The following is a 17,835-nucleotide window of genomic DNA, read 5'->3' on the forward strand; positions in this document are numbered from 1 at the left end:
AATGGGACTTATTCCTGGGGAGACAGGTAAAGAATTGCAATGTTCATTATTTTATTTCTTGGATTCTATCCCTCTTGCTGGTCTTCTGCCTCAGAGCAATGTATAATAAGCATATAGTATAAAGTAGTTTATTGTAAAACAATCTTAATTTCAACCGTCTTAATTTTCATCTGTTAATTTCTCGTAGAAGGAACTATATCTAATTTTTGATGATCTTGCCATGATCCGTTCTGTTCCAGCAAACTTCATCAAATGTTTCAGGTTCCATAGGGGCATATGGAACATTTGCACAAATTCAGCATTTATTGGGAAAAGTAATGATCTAACCTCCCAGTTCTGGGAGAAGAAAGCACATATGGGGAAAACACAAAATGCATAAGTACGTACAAAGGGTATTTATTGTGTGACAAACACAGGGTGCTTCTAGCTCAGGCCTTTATGATACAATCTCCATGTTTGTTCACTTAATTTTATGGAGGGTCCATATGTCTGCATCTTCCATTTGTAACCCTCCTCTGATCTTCCACCACTTTGTCTATGTTTTTCCTTACTACAGAAAAATCATTAAGGAGGGAAAGACTGAGCAGTTGTACGTTTATAGCACGGAAGATCTCTCCATCTGGAAGCACCCCTAAGCAGAAAGACAACTAGCTGGGGCACACACATGCCAACTGGAAGATTCCCATTTCTAATACCTTTGAGTCCTTGGATCATTTGTTGTCCCAAAAGGACTTCAGGAGAACTTATTATTCCAAAAGAGCTTTGAATATTCTTTGAAATGATAGAAGCATTTTAAAACATGTACAAATTCCTGCATTTTTGCTTAATTTTGACATGAAAATGCAGGGGGGAAGGTCCACAGAATTCCATGCAAGCGTTTGCTGAGCAGTCAGAGTTCTCTCAGAGTTCAAGAGAAGACAGATCGCAAATAGCTGTGCTTTCACTTCCCCTGCATACGCCACAATTCTGGAGCCCTGGAGGAAATTCACGGACAGATTCTAAAATTGGGGCATTACTTGTAACATCAAAAGGCACATACTTGGAACTTGGATGTAAATGCTATTTATATTTTTATTAGGCTTAGCTCTTCCTAGCATTTTGGGGCATGAGTTATGCAGACCTGAAAATGTGGTCATCTTCGTTACACTTTTATCTTCGTAAAGCACTCTTGTACAACTCAAATTCTCTTAAAATTTTTATAGATTTCCCTTCCTACACCAATCTCCTGCTAACCCACTTTTAATTTTACAGGGTGTTTCTAATTTTGTCTCTTCAACTACATTAAGCACTATTAGAGAGAAATCCACCAAGATTGCTAAATAGGTCTGATTTGAATATATGCAGCTTCTATATCCTGGTTTTTAAAATAATTATTCTAGGGAATCCTCCTTCTCAATACACATGGCAGTTTTCATATTAAGCAGGATTTCCCCAAGGAGAAACTGCATTGGGAAGTTGCAAAAGCTTCTGGCAAGCAGCTTTTAGCCTCATGTTCATTTGAAGGTACCTTAATAACTAGGAAATGGAGTCTCTTCAGTCCTTGGCTTTAAGAAAAAAGATTCTCCCCACCCCAGACCACTTCTCTGCTCTGCTCTATTAACGATGCCAAAGCCATCATTTTGTCCCAAGAGCATAAAATATTCTACAGGGCTGGTCCCACCATTAAGCAAAGTAAGGCATCTGCCTCAAGCAGCCATTTTGGGTTTCACAAAAAGGCAGCAAATGCTTGGCTATTTGTTTACTGTTGTGTTTTTAAGATGTTAATATGCAAGGTTATTAATTGGCCATTAAACAGCTATATCCATTTTTGGTTTCATTGAACTATTCAGATTGAAGCAATGCCTTGCCTGCTTTTCTGCTACATAACCTGTAGATGGCATTTGAGTTATAGTGCAATAACACAAATGCACAAGAGAAAATCACACTTTCTTTCCTTTCACAATTATATCTTGCATTTTGCCTGCTCAAAAAAAATCACTGAAACTGTTGGTTAAATATTTTATTTATTTATTTAAAACTTTTATATGCCATCACCACATGCCTCGGCATCTCAGGACGGCTCACAACATACAATTAAATACAATAAACAAAATCCATAAAATTATATAAAAACAAAACAAAAAACAGAGAAATAGAGAAATGAAACATAGATACAAAGAAGCATAGAAACTGAGCGAGTCGGAAGGGGTCTCCCAGGGCATCTAGTCTGACCCCCGGCTCCAGCTGGCTCCCCGGCTCCAGCTAGCTCTGCTCATGACATGCCTACCATGTGCATGTCTAGCCTATCCTTGAACACCCTCACTGATGTGGCTTCAACGAGGAGGCTTACAGGAGGCTCACATCATCACCTAAACAACCATGAGTAGGGAATGACAAGTGCACTATAAATGCCTAAAAAGCTTGGAGTCCGTTGTGGGATGTTGTGTCCTAGGTGCTAAAATAACTTGGGCAGAATGCACACTGGCTTTGAGGTTGAGGCAGTGACACACAGGGCAAGCTCATCAAGCGTAGCTCAAATGGCATCCACAGGTTCACAGGTGGTATGCCAGTATTTATTAATTGCCAGGGAGGGGAAAACTGGGGAGGACGATTGCCTTCATGTCCTCCTTGTGGGCATTTCAGATCATGTGGTGGACTCTTGAGATAAACAGGATGCTGGCCTGGATGAACCTTTCTCCAGTAGGACCCAGCTTATGTTCTCATGCAGCCTTCTGCAACCTCATGCCTTCTAGATATGTTAGAATGCAACTCCCATAATTCCCAGCTAACTTGGTGTGGTTCTGATTTTTATTTTTTATTATGATACTTTTTATTTGGGCTTTTAATCAATTCGTATGTATGCTTGTTTTAACTAATTTTGTTTTAATCCTAGTTTTCATTACTGTCAGCTGCCCCAAGTGAGGGTAGATTTCAAACAAGGCGGAAATACAAATTAATGAAATAATGGGCAGTGGAATCCAGTGAGGCAGCCTGTACCCCTCTAGACTTGGGAGGATTATAGGCATCCTATGGAAGGCAGAAAGAGTGTGGAGGCAAAGGTTGGCCCTGCAAAACACTTGGACGGCTGATTTCACCATCAAAGCATGTTGCTTCAGAGTGCTAAGAGAAGAGGCTGGAGTGCCACCAGGACACTGAGCATGCAGGCAGAGCTTCTCTCTCCATCCTGGAGCCTCAGAATGCTCATAAAACTATCTCTGAGGTTGCTCTTATGACCTTGGAGTTGCAGCTACCACTGTTCTTTCCACATGCCAAGTTTGGAGTCCTAGCACCAACCTCCAAGAGCCTCAGGTCAGAGCTGGGACTCTGGAAAATTCTATGGCCATCTAGACCCTATCTCGGGGTCATAGGACTGTGCCAAAAAATAATAATACAACTCCCATCATCTCCAGTCAGGCATTGCCAATTGTACACATATGGAGGGTGCCAGATTGGAGAAGGCTGCCTTGCCCGAACAAGCAAGGGAGAAAATAGTAAAACAGATGCGAGGGCTTGCCTGGGCATAGTTAGGTGAGCTTTAATCGAGGTTAACTGGCTTGACTTTTGCCAAAATTCCTGGGAAATGTAGCTTCCTGTGGGCATCAAGATGTTTTCTTTGAAAAGCCCCAGCCAAGCCCCTTACTGAACTCCTTACAGAGGTTTAATTCTCAGAGTTCCCTGGGGAAGGAAAACAACCATTACATCTGTAGGCCATCCATGCACAGGCTGTGCTGCAACACTCTGATGGCTTGGGGTGATGGGCATTGTAGTCAGACATGTTTAGAGGGCACTGTGTTGTGAAAGGGTACTGCAGGCTGATCCGTCCTGAGAGTGAGGCAGGCAGCCAGCATAATGAAAGGAAAAGGTTACCATGGGGAGTGCATAGAAAGGAGTGAAAAAGTGGGAAAGGAGAAGTGGAGGGGAAACAGAGTTAAAGAAGGCTGAGCCGGGTGTGAGCTTGATTGGTCAGGCAATGTTTCTGAAGGCTTCCAAGTATCCAAGTTAGACAGCTGAGAAGCAGAATCCTGTTTCAATGTCAGCCAAAGGGCAAAGGGGAAGGGGGAGAGGGAGAGAGAGTCCACAGGCCACCGTCCCGCCCCGGGTCTCCCACAGGCCTGCTCTCCTCACTCAGGAACAGTTGGTGTTCCCTCTTGTGAGCCTCAGCGGGGAGACGGGCTGGTCTCAGATGTCTGTGGCGAAAAGCATGTGCCTCATTCTTTGCTCATGCTGAGCCTGCCGTTTCATCTGCCCTCGCACAGTGTGAATTGGCCGGCCTGCGTGTGTGCGATTGCCATCCCCACTCTGAGGGAGGGGAGCCCTTCGACGCTGCTGAGGCACTCCAGCGGCCCACCAGACTGTCCCACCTCCAGGTGGGGGAATCTGCCTCACCTTCAGAGGGGAGGGACATATTGTAGCAAGGATGTGTGCCATGCGAATGCAGCACGGAAAAAATCAGCTTAGGGTCGAGACAGAAAAGCAGTCGTTCAATTCCCAGCATCAGCCAGCCAGCCAGCCAGCCAGCCAGCCATGGGAGCTGTAAGACCTCCTCCTGTTTAAAGAAGCTGGATTTGCATCTCTATTATATTTCTGTTCTGCCTTTTTTTGCTGTCAAGGGACTCAAGGCGGCTTACCTAATTTTCCTTCTCCTCTCCGTCTTATCCTCACAAAAACCCTGTGAGGTAGGTTGGGCAGCATCTGTGATTCGCTCAAATTCACCCAGTGAGCTCCATGGCTGAGTGGGGACTAGAATCCAGATCTTCTAATTCCAACTCCTACACTCTTAACCCTACACCAACTGGCTCTCTCTAGTCTCCACAGCATTATAGAGAATGGGTGGGGTGTAGCGCTCAGCAGGCCATGAAGCATCCTGGGTGAATTTGGATAGTTATTGACTCTTGGTGTAACCAACCTCACAGGCTTATTGTGAGGATAAGATGGAGAGGAGGAGGACTGTTCTAAAAAAACAGGCTTGATTTCCTTTAAGATTGTCTGGTTTGATTTCTTTGCAGTCCAAGGTACTCTCAGGAGTCTTCTCCAGCACCACAATTCAAAGGCATCAAACAAGCATATGACTGGGCTTTCTCTAGATTTAGGGTAGCCATGTGTCCTATTTTACCAAGGACATTCCTCTCTTTGAAAACATCTCCAGTATATATGAAGGGCTGACCAGTCCAGGTCCAGAAAGGAGAACAAAAGCCTTGAAATTACGCATGGACAACCTGGACAGCAGATTGAGCAGTCTTCCCATTGTGGTGGGGTTTAGCATACTTTTAATTAAACAATGCCAATTATTACTAAATGCATCCATGCACACATTATCATGCACTAATTTTATGCAGATAGGTGTCTACTGCTTGGTGAGGCCTTGCTTGTTTTGTTTTTTGGTAATGTGAAAGTGCCCACAACCCCCTGGGTATCCCTCCCCTTCCTTCCTTCCTTCCTTCCCTCCCTCCCCTGGGTATCCCTGCCCTTATTTATTTATTTATTTATTTATTTATTTATTTATTTATTTATTTTTGTAGGCTGTCCATCACTGTCGTCTCTGGAGAGTTTACAATATTATCCCAAATAAAATAACTGTTCCACAACTGAGCATAAAACTAACCTATTTAAAATAAATAAATAAATAAATAAATAAATAAATAAATAAATAAATAAATAAATAAATCTAATACAATTAAAATTGCTTAATGTTAAAATATTGGTCAAATAAAAAGGTCTTGACCTGGTGCCGAAAAGCATATAATGATGGTGCCAGGCAGACCTCTTTAGGGAGTCAATTCCATAGTTGGAGCGCCACCACAGAGAAAGCTCTCCTCCGAGTATTCTGTCTCCTAACCTCTTTCAAAGAGGGCTCCCAGAGGAGGGCCTCTGCTGCTGATCTTAGGGGGCAAGAGGGCATATAGGGAAAAAGGCGTTCCTTTAGGTATCCTGGTCCCAAGCCGTTTAGGGCTTCATAGGTAATAAACAGCTCCTTGAACTGAGCCCGGACTTCGATGGGAAGCCAATGGAGCTGATAGAGGACTGGAGTTATGTGAGAATAACAACTTTAGGAGTTAAGTAGGTGATAGCTTGTGAGAGGGTATCTTCAGCTGTGGAACAACTTCTCAGGAATGTTTTGCTTTGGAAGACTTGCCTGGTATGTTCTCTAATTTCTTTGGCCTTAGCTAAAAGAGGTTTATTTCCTATGCCTTATAAAAGTTTCCAGGAGTGTACTGGTCTTAGTCTGGGTAGCAAAACCAGCAAGGACTCTTGTACACCTTGAAGACAAAGAAGTGCACATGGTCTAAGCTTTTGTGAGCTTGAGTCCATTCCAATCCACACCCCAATGTCCACATTATATCATAATTACTGCTGCTTTAAATTTTGTTCCTTGTTTCTCAGTTGTTTTTATCAATTGTAGGCCACCCCAACACCTTCCTTGAGGCTCCTTTGTGAAAGTCAGTGTATATGAATATTTTAAATAAAACTATTTCTTTTTAGTATGATGGTCATTTCTTTTTATGTGACCATATGTATCAAGTGGTGGTGCATGCTGAGTCTTTAACTAGTGCTGTAGGATAAACTTTGGCTGCCTTTCTATCTGCTACAAGATATGCAATGTTGGCACTGCATTTCAAATGTAATAGTAGTCAAGAAGAGCAGCTAGTCTCTCTAAATATAAAAATCATGCTTTGTAGTTGTTATACAAAGGCACACTTGGAAGATAAGGCCTTGGAAAGTTGTGAATGGGGTAGGTAGCAGCTTGTGACTTCCCCAGAACAGTTTTCTTTTGCTGAGTGCTTTACCACTCTGCTGCAATAGAACTCATGTTCACTGAATTTTGGCATTTTAGAAATGACTAGGATTTCAAGATGGGTAAGTAGAGATAAATGAAGATCTTTTCTACAGAAGGCATTTATTGCATGTTCATCATTTCCTACCCATGATTGTGTACAGATTCTTCAAACTATGTTGTGACCCTCCTGTTTGCTTCTGTGTCTAACCAGCACATTCAGCATTTTTAGAGCTGAGAAAATATACATAATGAAAGTGAAGAAAGTGTGATTTCCTGGTATATATTTTGCTACACCATGGAATTACCTAGGGTTATGCAGTGGAAAAACAGAAAAACAAGTGCTTCTTGGGTCTGATTTCTATGATGAAATCAAAAGCAGGCACAGTTGATTAACAGCCAATTAAAAGCTGAGTGGTTCTGTCTGAGCCAGAAGGACCCATCGCTAGTGGAGTGCAAGCCAGAAGAGCTATAAATGTAGAAACACTTGCTTCTGAAATGGGGTAGGTCAGCAGAGTATACAGAAGGAAGCTGCACTGATCTGTCCTGATCTAGAAACAAACATCTTCACTTATTTTTTGAACCACTAGCTTTTTGTTGTGCCAGTGGTAGATTTCACTGTACTGGAATTATTGGGATCTCAGCAGAAGTGCTGGGCACTGCTTAGTGCTGACATCTAGCAGTGCAATCCACTGTATACCTACCCAAAAGTAACTTCCAGAGTTCAGTGAAGGCTACTGCTAGGCAAGGGGGTACAGGATTGCAGCCCAAGTGTTCAAAATAAGCATTCCTGAACAGCGACTGCTTGGTTTGTCATACTGCTCACTGCAGCAGGGCAAATCTGAAGAAGCTGCTGTCTTTCCCAGCCTTGATTCCTGAGACCTTTTTGACAATAAATGCCAGGATTGAATGTGGAAGCCTCTGCATGCAAAGCAAAGATCTTCACACTGATTTCATTCAGAGGGGCTAAGCACATGTGTAATCCTCTTAGTGGATTCATTCAATCATATAAGGGCTTCATTTTGGCTTGAGTGCACCTGTTGCATTTGTGATAGCATACTTTATCATCACAGGCTATAGAATATCCCAAAATGTATAAATATAAATGTAAAAGGAATTTGAAGTGGCATTAATGCTGAGCCTTCCTTTTTCCACCAAGGTTGTTTGCAACACTATCTAGGACATTAATCTTTGCATACTTTTGCACACACCCTTCCCATCCCAGGTCATTCTGTAACCTAACACGCTGGTGCTGGGCTCTCACAGAGTGTCAGTCAACTGTTTTTAATGGCCGTGCCTAACCTGGGTCAGGTTTAGGTCAGCCAGAAGTCAATGTCTGATGGCCCTGTAGAGTGTGCATCCTGGCAAGGTATCTTTCTTTTTTAGCAGGGGACTTTCAAAGCGAACACTTGTCTCTTCAGTTCCTCCTTTTGGCCTATTCACAATGCCCTTGGGTCTCTGAGGAACTTCCTCCAACAGAAACTGGAGGAAGGAACTAGAGGAACAGCTATTCTTGACTTAATTCTAACCAACAGGGAAGGCCCAGTGAGCAAAGTGGCAGTTAGAGAAACTCTGGGGAAAAGTGGGCAAAAGCCAAATGTAGCCAAGCATGTACCCTGGATTTTAGGAAAAAAACAATTTTAATAAACTCAGAACAATGGTACACAAAGTTCCATGGCAAGTGACTGATGAGAAAAGGAGTCCAAGATGGAAAAAAGAAAAAGGGTAGAAGACATCAAAAGAACCCCCTAGGCTTCACAAAGATGATCTGAAAACAAGGACATGTACAGGATGTGGAAGGAAGGCCAGGCTACAAAGGCCTTTAGCTGTTGGGCAACACAGAAATTAATTAATTAAAGGAAGAATACAGGCGGGAAGCACAGAATTACAGGGATGATGTCAGGAAGGCTAAAGCTAGGAAAGAACTGAGCTTAGTAAGTGATGCTAAAAGCAACAAAAACGCCTTCAGATATGTCCATAGTAAAAGACAGAGGAAAGTAATGGGGTTCAACTAGTCCAGGGGTCGGCAACCTGCAGCTCCGGAGCCACACGTGGCTCTTGAATCCCTCTGCTGTGGCTCTGTTGCTCAAAATATGCATCACAGCCGCCGATCTGTGACACGTGCCGGCACAGCACAGCCACCGATCTGCGACCCACAGCGGCACAGCACAGCCACCGATCTGCGACACGTGCCAGCACAGCACAGCCCCCGATCTGTTTCATAAATGCAACACACTATAGTTTTTTTATACATAGCTAAAGGTAAAAAACAACATATGGAGTGCTATTTTCATTTTAGAGGTCAAAAGAGTTTTGCGGCTTCCAGTGTTTTTTTTTCTGTGGGAAACGGGTCCAAATGGCTCTTTGAGTGTTAAAGGTTGCCAACCCCTGAACTAGTCAATGCGAAAATAATAACAGATGATGAAGAAAAGGCAGAAGTGTTCCATTCCTACTTTGGCTTAGTTTTCTCCCAAAAGAAGATCTACCACCTTCCCAATGAAGAGGAAGTACAAGCTGAAGGAGCAGGATGGCGGCTCAAGATTGATTGGCAAATGGTCAAGGACCCTCTAATAGGGTTGAATGAGTTCAGATCTCTGGGGCTCAATGAACTCTATCCTATAGGAATAAAGGAGCAGGACTAATCTGATTTTGTTTTTTGATTTGGTAACCTCCCTGGTGTACTGTGGGAAAGCTGTGGACATAATATATCATCACTTCAACAAAACTTTTGACAACATGCACATGATACTTGATTAGCAAACTAGCAAAAGATGGCCTAGATGGTGGATCCAGAGTTGGCTACAGAATCAGACTCAAAGTGTATTCATCAATGGCTCCTTCTTAAACTGGGGAGAGGTGGGGTACCACAGAGTTCAGTACTGGTCCTAGTGCTCTTCAACATTTTTATTAATGATTTGGATGAGGAAGTGCAGGGAACAGTTATCAGATTTGCAGATGACACAAAATTGGGTAATACCCTGGGAGACAGAAACAAGTTTCATGGCTATCTTGATAGGATGGAGAGCTGAGATGCAAACAACAGAATGTTGTTAAAAGAAAGTTAATGTAAAAGTAGGTTCATGAATGAATGAATCAACTCAATCCAATTAGAAGCAGGCCTACTGCAGGTGCGCAGCTCTGCACATACCCCTTTAGGTGTTGTAGCAACTACAGGGGGAGGAGGAAGACTATTTTGGTAAAAAATAAGGGCAACTGTGCCTTGTGGGTCCTTCTGCATAAGAAACACATTTCTTATAATCTTTGGAACAGCCTTAAGGATGGGGCCTGGATGTGGTAGCCTCACCCTCCTTAGAACAGGGGTGCTGAGGCATGCAGGCCAAATCGTGCCTGTCTCGGTGCTTCGCTTGGTCCTGTTACGAGTTGTCCAGGAAGCCAGACTGCCTTTCCCTGTCCCTTTCTCCTGGCTGCTGATGACTGGATGGTTTTCCAGCTGTCGCAGTTCCTTTCCACCTCACTTCTAAATAATTGAAATATAGCTCCTGTGTCAGTGGGTGCCACATCCATTAGAGGGGTTGGGCTGAGCTTTCTGGGAACTATCCACGGTGCTGAGCTCCATCCCCAAATAGGTTCACCATCATGGAGGGTCATGGATAGCTGCTCAGAATAAATGCTGCAGTGATGAAGGAACCCCACTGATGTAGGAGACACCAACTTCTCCCAGGTCTGAGTTATTGTCAGTAAGAGTTTTAAGCAATGCTGGCCTTTTTGGCCCCAGCCACCAGGAAAAAGTGCCCCCAGGAGCCTCTCTGAAATGGAACTCGTCCCTGCATTCTTGTCCTACAAGGCCAAAATTAAGTCTTCTGTTTATACTGCTGCCTGTAATTCTGCTTCAACATCAGGGGCATATGATGGGAGGATGATTGCTCAGGGAGACAATTAATCTCCATTTAATTTCTATGGAATGACTGCATGCTCTTTAAGCATGCCAAAGAGGCCATAAAGCTGTCCACTGACATCCTTTGGTCTTGATTTACCTGTGCTTGCATATTGTGCGCTGCAAAACAGGCAGCCAAGCCTTCTTTGTGCCATTCATTGCAGGCTGTTTCCAGGGAGCAGAATGTTAAGTGGTGGGGAGTGGGGAGGGCCGCCACACATGCAAAGGCAGCCACATTTGAATGTTTGCTTTAGTTCACATTTGGGAACGCTCTTCATCTCCCACTTGATCACTGTCAGCAGCCCTTTTCTCCCTCATGGCAGCGATAAAGAAAATGCGCATTTGGGGAGTGCATAGCTCTGTGAAACTAGATCAAACACTCCAAAGTAAAAGCAGACTTTTAAACCTCTGAGCTCCAGTTTCTGCATCGATAGCATGGGTAGGCAAACCAGCTCTCATCCTGTCCTGGTAAAGGCTGGTAAAAATATAGACTGCTTTTGGAGGGCTTCTGCTTAACCGAGCTTGAATTAGCTGGCATGTTCTCACAGGAGAGGTATTAGGCTCTCTGCCTTGATTGTTTAAATTGTTATGATTATTATTTTATGATAATTAAGTATTGTTTGGGGTATGAATTTTATTGTTAATTACTTTGAGAGCCTCAGCTGGAAGGTGGACTACAGATTTCATATAAAAATAAATAAGAAACAAGGCTGAACTCTTACAGCATTTACCTGGAAGTAAGCCTGATTAAACTATTTGCAGGAGTTTGTCCAACATGATGTTCCCATCTTCCTGGGCATCTCCTGTGTTTTCCAGCCATTTTCTTTCCTTTTCTTTCCTTTCCCTTCTCCTCCCATCCCCTTTTTTGGACTTAGGCCAATTGATTTTCCTGGATGACACCATTATTTGCTATGGAAGTCTTGTATAAAGTCTCAATTCTGCTTTACAGCACAGTGCCTCCTTGTAGTGTTGCATAAAGCAACATATAGGAAGACAGAAAGTAGTATCCCAGAAAAAAAACCTTGTGTAAAAGGACGCTAACCCTAACCCTTCCTCTGGAAAAGAAAAGGGAAAAAGAAGCCTTTGTAAAGCACTGGCTTAAATGCCTCAGGCAGAGAAGCCCTCAATGGGGCTTACTTCCAAAGAGAAGTACACAGGATTGTGCTGTAAATATGATATTACTTCCAGTTAGTTGTTGATATCACCACACCAATTTCCTGCAAGAAACTGAAGGAGACTAACATAATTCTCTTTTTCAATTTCATGTTATCCTCGCAACAACCCCCTGAGGTAGGTTAATGACTGATCTGAACTCACCTAGGGAGTTTCATGTCTGAGTAGGGACTAGAACCCATTATTCTCAATATTCTCATTATTCCCAGTCCAACAAACTCACCCCTGTGCCACATTGGTCCTATTTATTTTTACCAAAGCAAAAATGCAGCTAATTAAGAATGAGCTCAGGGAGGCTTTGTCAAAGTACTAGCTCATGTTTCAGGGATTGTTGCAGAAATGTTAACAGTGCTTAATAATCTGGAGCATGAAATCAAAGGTGCTTACAAACAAATTAAATGCTTTATTCCATCTAGTTATAACATACCTAACATAGAATTTAGCCTTATACCAGGCCAGGCCATTTGGTTCTGTATTTTCTCTGTGTTTAGGGGATGATCTTATACATGTTAGGCCCCAACTGCCAGCATACACCAGGCCCCCTCACTGATCAGATTCAGACAAACACAATAACCCACATGAAAGAGTTGTTGAGTGCATGTTGTTGGAATGTGAGTTATCATATGGCTTGAGTCTGGCTGCACTAGTAAGTCATTGCTTGTTAACCAAGGACAATCTATAAAAAGAGTATGGATTATCATGTTGTCTGAACCCAGCCACTAGTTTTTCTGAAGCAGCCATTACGTGCTCTGCCCAAAGTTGCCACGGATTGGACCTGGGACTTTCTGTATGTGAAGCATGTGCCCCACTGCTGAGCAACTCCCTCTGACTTGCACCCATTATTCTGACTACACAGTGTTATGCACACCCCAGTGTGCATGCTCCGATAGTGCTTGTAGAAGCAACCTCTCTGCTCATTGGAGCCAATCTCTGCAAAAGCATCCTTTAATGCGCACAGGGCTCTCTGCCTTGAAGTCCTCTAAGGGTAAAATTTGGGGAAAATGTAACTGTCACAGGGTAAAAGACTGAAAGTGTGGGATTGAACATGGATAGAAGGACTGCAAAACTTTTTGGAGTCTAAACATCTAATGAGAAAGAAAAGAAAGAAGAATGTGCCTTTCATTTAAAGGAACAAGTTACAGAAACTAGAAAATGTTTCTACACAATATCAAAAGATGTTCAAAATAAATCCCATGATTGTTAAGATAATATTATGATTTGGACCTATGGAACATTGTGATTGGCTGTCCCCCAGGGCTTATGAATAGCCCAGCTGGGAATATCCTTCTGGTATAAAGGGAATTTTCAATGTCAGTGTCTATTTTATTTATATATCGGTCTCCATTGTATGCCCTTCCAGTTCACATCAAATTTTCACAATTCCTAAAATAAGAATTGTCATAGTTCTTAAAAAGGTTTGCTTAAATATACATGAATGGGCTACCTGTCATTTATAGTATTTTTATCCCACTCAACAGTCAAGAAAAGCTCCTAGAGTGCCTTACAAAGATTAATAATGAAACAGTCCCTGCGCCTCAGGTTTACAGTCTAAAAGACACAGCACAAAAGGATAATGAGTTAGGAGGGAGTTAAAAACCCTCAAAGTTGCTTTTGGCTTTTCTGGTAGGACTAGGTGAAACATGCTGCTTGCAACTGTTTCTTCCCTGATGTATAAAGCTAGATTGGAGCTCCCTTGCTGTAATGGTTTTCTAAGGGCTGAGGGTATAGCCTTCCAGTGGCTTTTAGTTTTATGGGTGATGAATGAGGCCTGAGTTTACTGCTCCAGGGCCCTGTGAGTTGAACAGGTTAGCTTGCCATATAAAATTGAGATTGGGTGCCGTCTCAGTGCCATACGTGTTTCAAAAGATGGATTTTCCTTGTACTGTTAGGCTATTGTCTTAGAAAGTAAGAACAACTTTTGCAGTAAGGGACCATTTCCTGTTCCTCGCCTGCCTCTTGCCTTCTGGCTCAGCTTCTGGTGGACCTTTAGCACCAAGGTTTAGACCTTGGTGCTAAACAGATTCAGCATCTTCCTCTCCAGACATCTTCGTCTGGTCGTACAGCCTGCAACCAATGTACATGTTGCCCCTTTGTTTCCTGTGTGTGAAACTGCCCGGGTCTCTCCCTGTATTTTATTTGGCATTCCGCAGCAGCTTGCTTGGAATTAATGGCCTTTTAATAAAGTGCCTTCACAGCTCTTCTCTGCCAGTAGACACACACAAAGAGGAGTATTTATCATTCTCATGATCTCTGTCTTGCTGTCTCTTGCTCTTCTGTTATCCTCTCACTGCTTTCCTCACTCCCTAAAGTCTGAAAAGAGGGTAATTGCAATCGTATGCTTTGGGGTAACCCAGGAAATATGGCAACAACTTCCAGAAGGGAGTTGCTGTGTTACTCTATGGCAAACGAATCAGCAAAGCAGCTTGTTGCAGATTAAAAACAAATAGATTTATTGTGGCATGAGCTTTTCTGGACTAGAACCCTTGGCATCCTTTGCATACAGTGTTAGCCTCTCCAGATAAATATATTCTCTCTCAGAACCAGAGCATTGAATTGGTTGGATGGCAGCAGAAAAAACGGCTATATCCTCATGAGGGCAGAGATCCTGTATGGCCCAGGCTGCAAACCCTAACTGGGGAAAAGATGCTAAATTGTAGCATCATTGCAATATTTTCCCTGTATTGATTGTCTAGACCTTGTGAACTTTGCTGCAGCCAATCAGGTACAGAAACAAAACAAAACAAAACTCAAAGTTGGCCCGGACCTTATTCTAGAACTTGCATAATTTTTTACTTTTTAGAAGTGGCTTTTTACCTGCCATTTTACTGCAGTTTCACATTAGGATTCTTTGTGGGAATAACACTGGATAGCCACAAACCTTTCCCCCACCCTTCTCTGCTCTTCCGTATGTTCTGCTATACAACCTCACAGTGGTGCTGTGCTATATCTGAATTGTGCTACTCCATTAGCTAATATTTCATTCCACCGTTCCCCTAAACAGGAATGCGCTCCCCAGAGAGGTCCGCTTGGCATCATCGTTATTTGTTTTTCGGCACCAGGCTAAGACCTTTTTATTTAAACAATATTTTAATAATGTTTAACATTAACCATAGGTTTTAATTTGCAGCCAGAATGAATCGGGTTTTTAATTCATATAATCTGTATTTTTTTATTATAGTTGTTTATGTAAGCCGTCCCGAGGCGTTACGCGATGGGATGGCATACAAAAACTATAAACAAACAAACAAACAGTGGATTTTCCCTTGCTATCCTCTGCCCTACTCCATGACAATGCTTGGAAAACACAGGCAAGACCCTGGAGGATGATGTGATCATCTGAAGTACCCACAAACTGCCTTGAGTGAGGGCTGGCAGACACACAATGCAAGCCTTGTCTGGTTGCTAGGCTGGTAGTCCATACCCAAACAGCTTCCCGCAGGGTGGCTTAGTTTTTGTTTTGTTTTTTTCAGACAAGCCACCCTGAGAACTCATGGGCTAGACTAGTACAAGTGCAAAGTGGGTCCACTGGTCCAAAATGGAAAGCCTTGCCTGGGCGAAAGTGGGAATGGGAGTGGGGAGGGGGCACCTGCTGTCAAGGTGCAGCAGGTACAATCCTGGACATTGACCTAGAGAGACTCCAAACAGCCTTTTCTAAGGACAATGCTTTGATCTGACAGGTGTGAAAAGACAAGCTGTCAAGTCAAAGCAAAGCTAAGAGTGATCTTTGCTCACAAAAGCAGGTAGGTGCCTCCCTACCTCACATATACCTTTTGAAGCAAGATGCTCAAGGTTTGGGTGTCTGTGCATCCGAGTTCTTCCAACTTCTCCACCTATTCCTGAAATTCCAGATGGCTGAAAACAGCTATCTAGATGAAATGCAGGGCATGAAGTACAGCTCTGGTAAAAGTCGCTGCCACGCCTCACTCCATTCATTCAATGCACATAAACCTCCAAATTCAGATGCTTATGTGCAGAAAAGGCCGTGAGCACTGGATGCCTTGAAAGAAAGGGGGGAAATTAAGGAATAGTTCAGCAAGATTAACATTTGGACCATTTCTAAAAAATTGTTAGACAAGAACAAATTCCTCAAAGAAAAGCATCCTCCTGCAAATCAGTTTTGTTTTGTTTTTGTTTTTTTGAAGGAGAAGGGGATAATCACCTGAAAAAAACAGTAGTCCGCAGTTACTATTCATCAAGTAGGAAAATTTACAGAACCACAAATATGCAGCTCATTGTTTGGACTATGAGCAACGTATATTGTTTTGTATTACGATGTCATAACTGTATATCACAGAAAAGTAAGGAAAACATTTTAAAGAGATATTGACTATTCACAATGATGAGCAAATAGGTGGCAAGCAAAGCTTGAGAATCTGATGAAGTGCTCTAAAAGCCGAGAGCCCTGGCAGCAACGCATCTGGTCCTTACAGGACCCCAGCTCTTCTTCTGCTCTTTGTTGTTCCTTCCCATATCCCTCCCTCTCTGCCCACTTGCCATCTGCAATGAATTTTGCCCTTGAAAGCGGCAGCCATATTTGGTGAATGGCTTATGTTTTCAGTCCTTCCCCAGCCCCATCCTACTTGCATGTTTTTGCCTGTGAGGAGAAAGTGAGAAGGCTTCTGGAAATCAGAGCTATAGTTTACACAATTCTTTTACATTGTCCTAAGAAAAGTTGGATTTCCATCCCTGCATTCACTCCCAGTTATTTACTTAAATATATTTACAAATCACCTTCTCCCAAAAGCACCCCAAGGCGGATTACAGTTTTAATATAGTATGTTTAATCTGTTTCAGATGTGTTTTTTCAGGCCAAAGGGAACAGGAGCTCCTTGGCCTGGTTTCTGCTGTTCCTTCAGGGGAAAATATCTTCAGTAGCCTCAGTGAAGGTGAGGTTGGGTTGTGCCAGCCCTTCTCACAGACTCTCGATAGTCCCTCCAGGAGCTGATGGCACATTTTCTCTTGCTCTGAAATTATTTTATAATTCAGAGGCTCAGTCCAGACTAAAGCTAGAAATTTTTGATGCATCGAGTTGGGCCATCTCTTTTGTGGAAGCAGTATGGCATACCTGAACAAATTTTAGTCAGCCCTGCCATCTTTGATTTTTAAAATGTATAGGGCATAAAGGAGTTTTTTGAGACAGAAATGAGCCACAGCGAGCATGCTTAAAATAGAAACTACTGCTAATAAGGAGATTTGAAGAGCTATAAACTAGTGCTGTTGTCTGTTGTATCAGTCCTGGAAACCAAAATTGAATACAAATTGTACACAAAATAATAAGAGTATTAGGCATTATGGTGACTTTTGCAATATCATAACAGTCATACAGAAGTGACTAGATGGCCAGGAGTGCATGGAACCCCCTGAAGTACCCTGGATAAAGTTTTCCAGTATCCACAAGTACTGGAAAAGTACCCACAAAATGGGTACCCACAAAATGTTTTCAATCTACATCATCTCCAGCAATCTTACGTTTACCGCGTCCCCGAGGGCCCGGGATCTTTTTGCTGCCAGTGAATGGAAGCCTCTCAGCTAGAGGCTGTCTAGGGCGCCCCCACGTGGTCATGCTGAGCAGAACAGAACACAACTTGAGCAGCTCCAACTTTAGAAAGCAATCACCAAGCAGTTAGGGAATTTCACTGAATTTTTCCTCAGATTCAGGGAAGGGAAGGCTGAAGGCTGAAGGCTGGAGGGAGGGAGGGGGGAGAGAGAGGGAAAGAGAGCGTGCATAGCAGAAATTACAGCAAAGGTGGACAATTCTTTGGGGTCCGGTGCTAATTTCTATCCCCTAGAGCCCAGTGGGGTGGGGGCTGTGAACACCTCAGGCCACCACAATCTCTGCCTCTGAATTTCAGTGTGAAAGTAGCAGCGAGAGGGGGAAAAAAGCTGTTTCCCCTTTAAATTAAAACAAAGCATCCTGGCTGAGTGCATGCCTCGTTTTAATATAACGCTGTGGTCCTGGGGAATGGTATTAAAACAATGCTCGCTCCCACGAGTCCTGCTTTAAGGGGAAAATGTA

This window comes from Varanus komodoensis, unplaced genomic scaffold (assembly GCF_004798865.1).
Source record: "Varanus komodoensis strain SLA01 unplaced genomic scaffold, ASM479886v1 scaffold85, whole genome shotgun sequence".
Taxonomy (NCBI): Eukaryota; Metazoa; Chordata; class Lepidosauria; order Squamata; family Varanidae; genus Varanus; species Varanus komodoensis.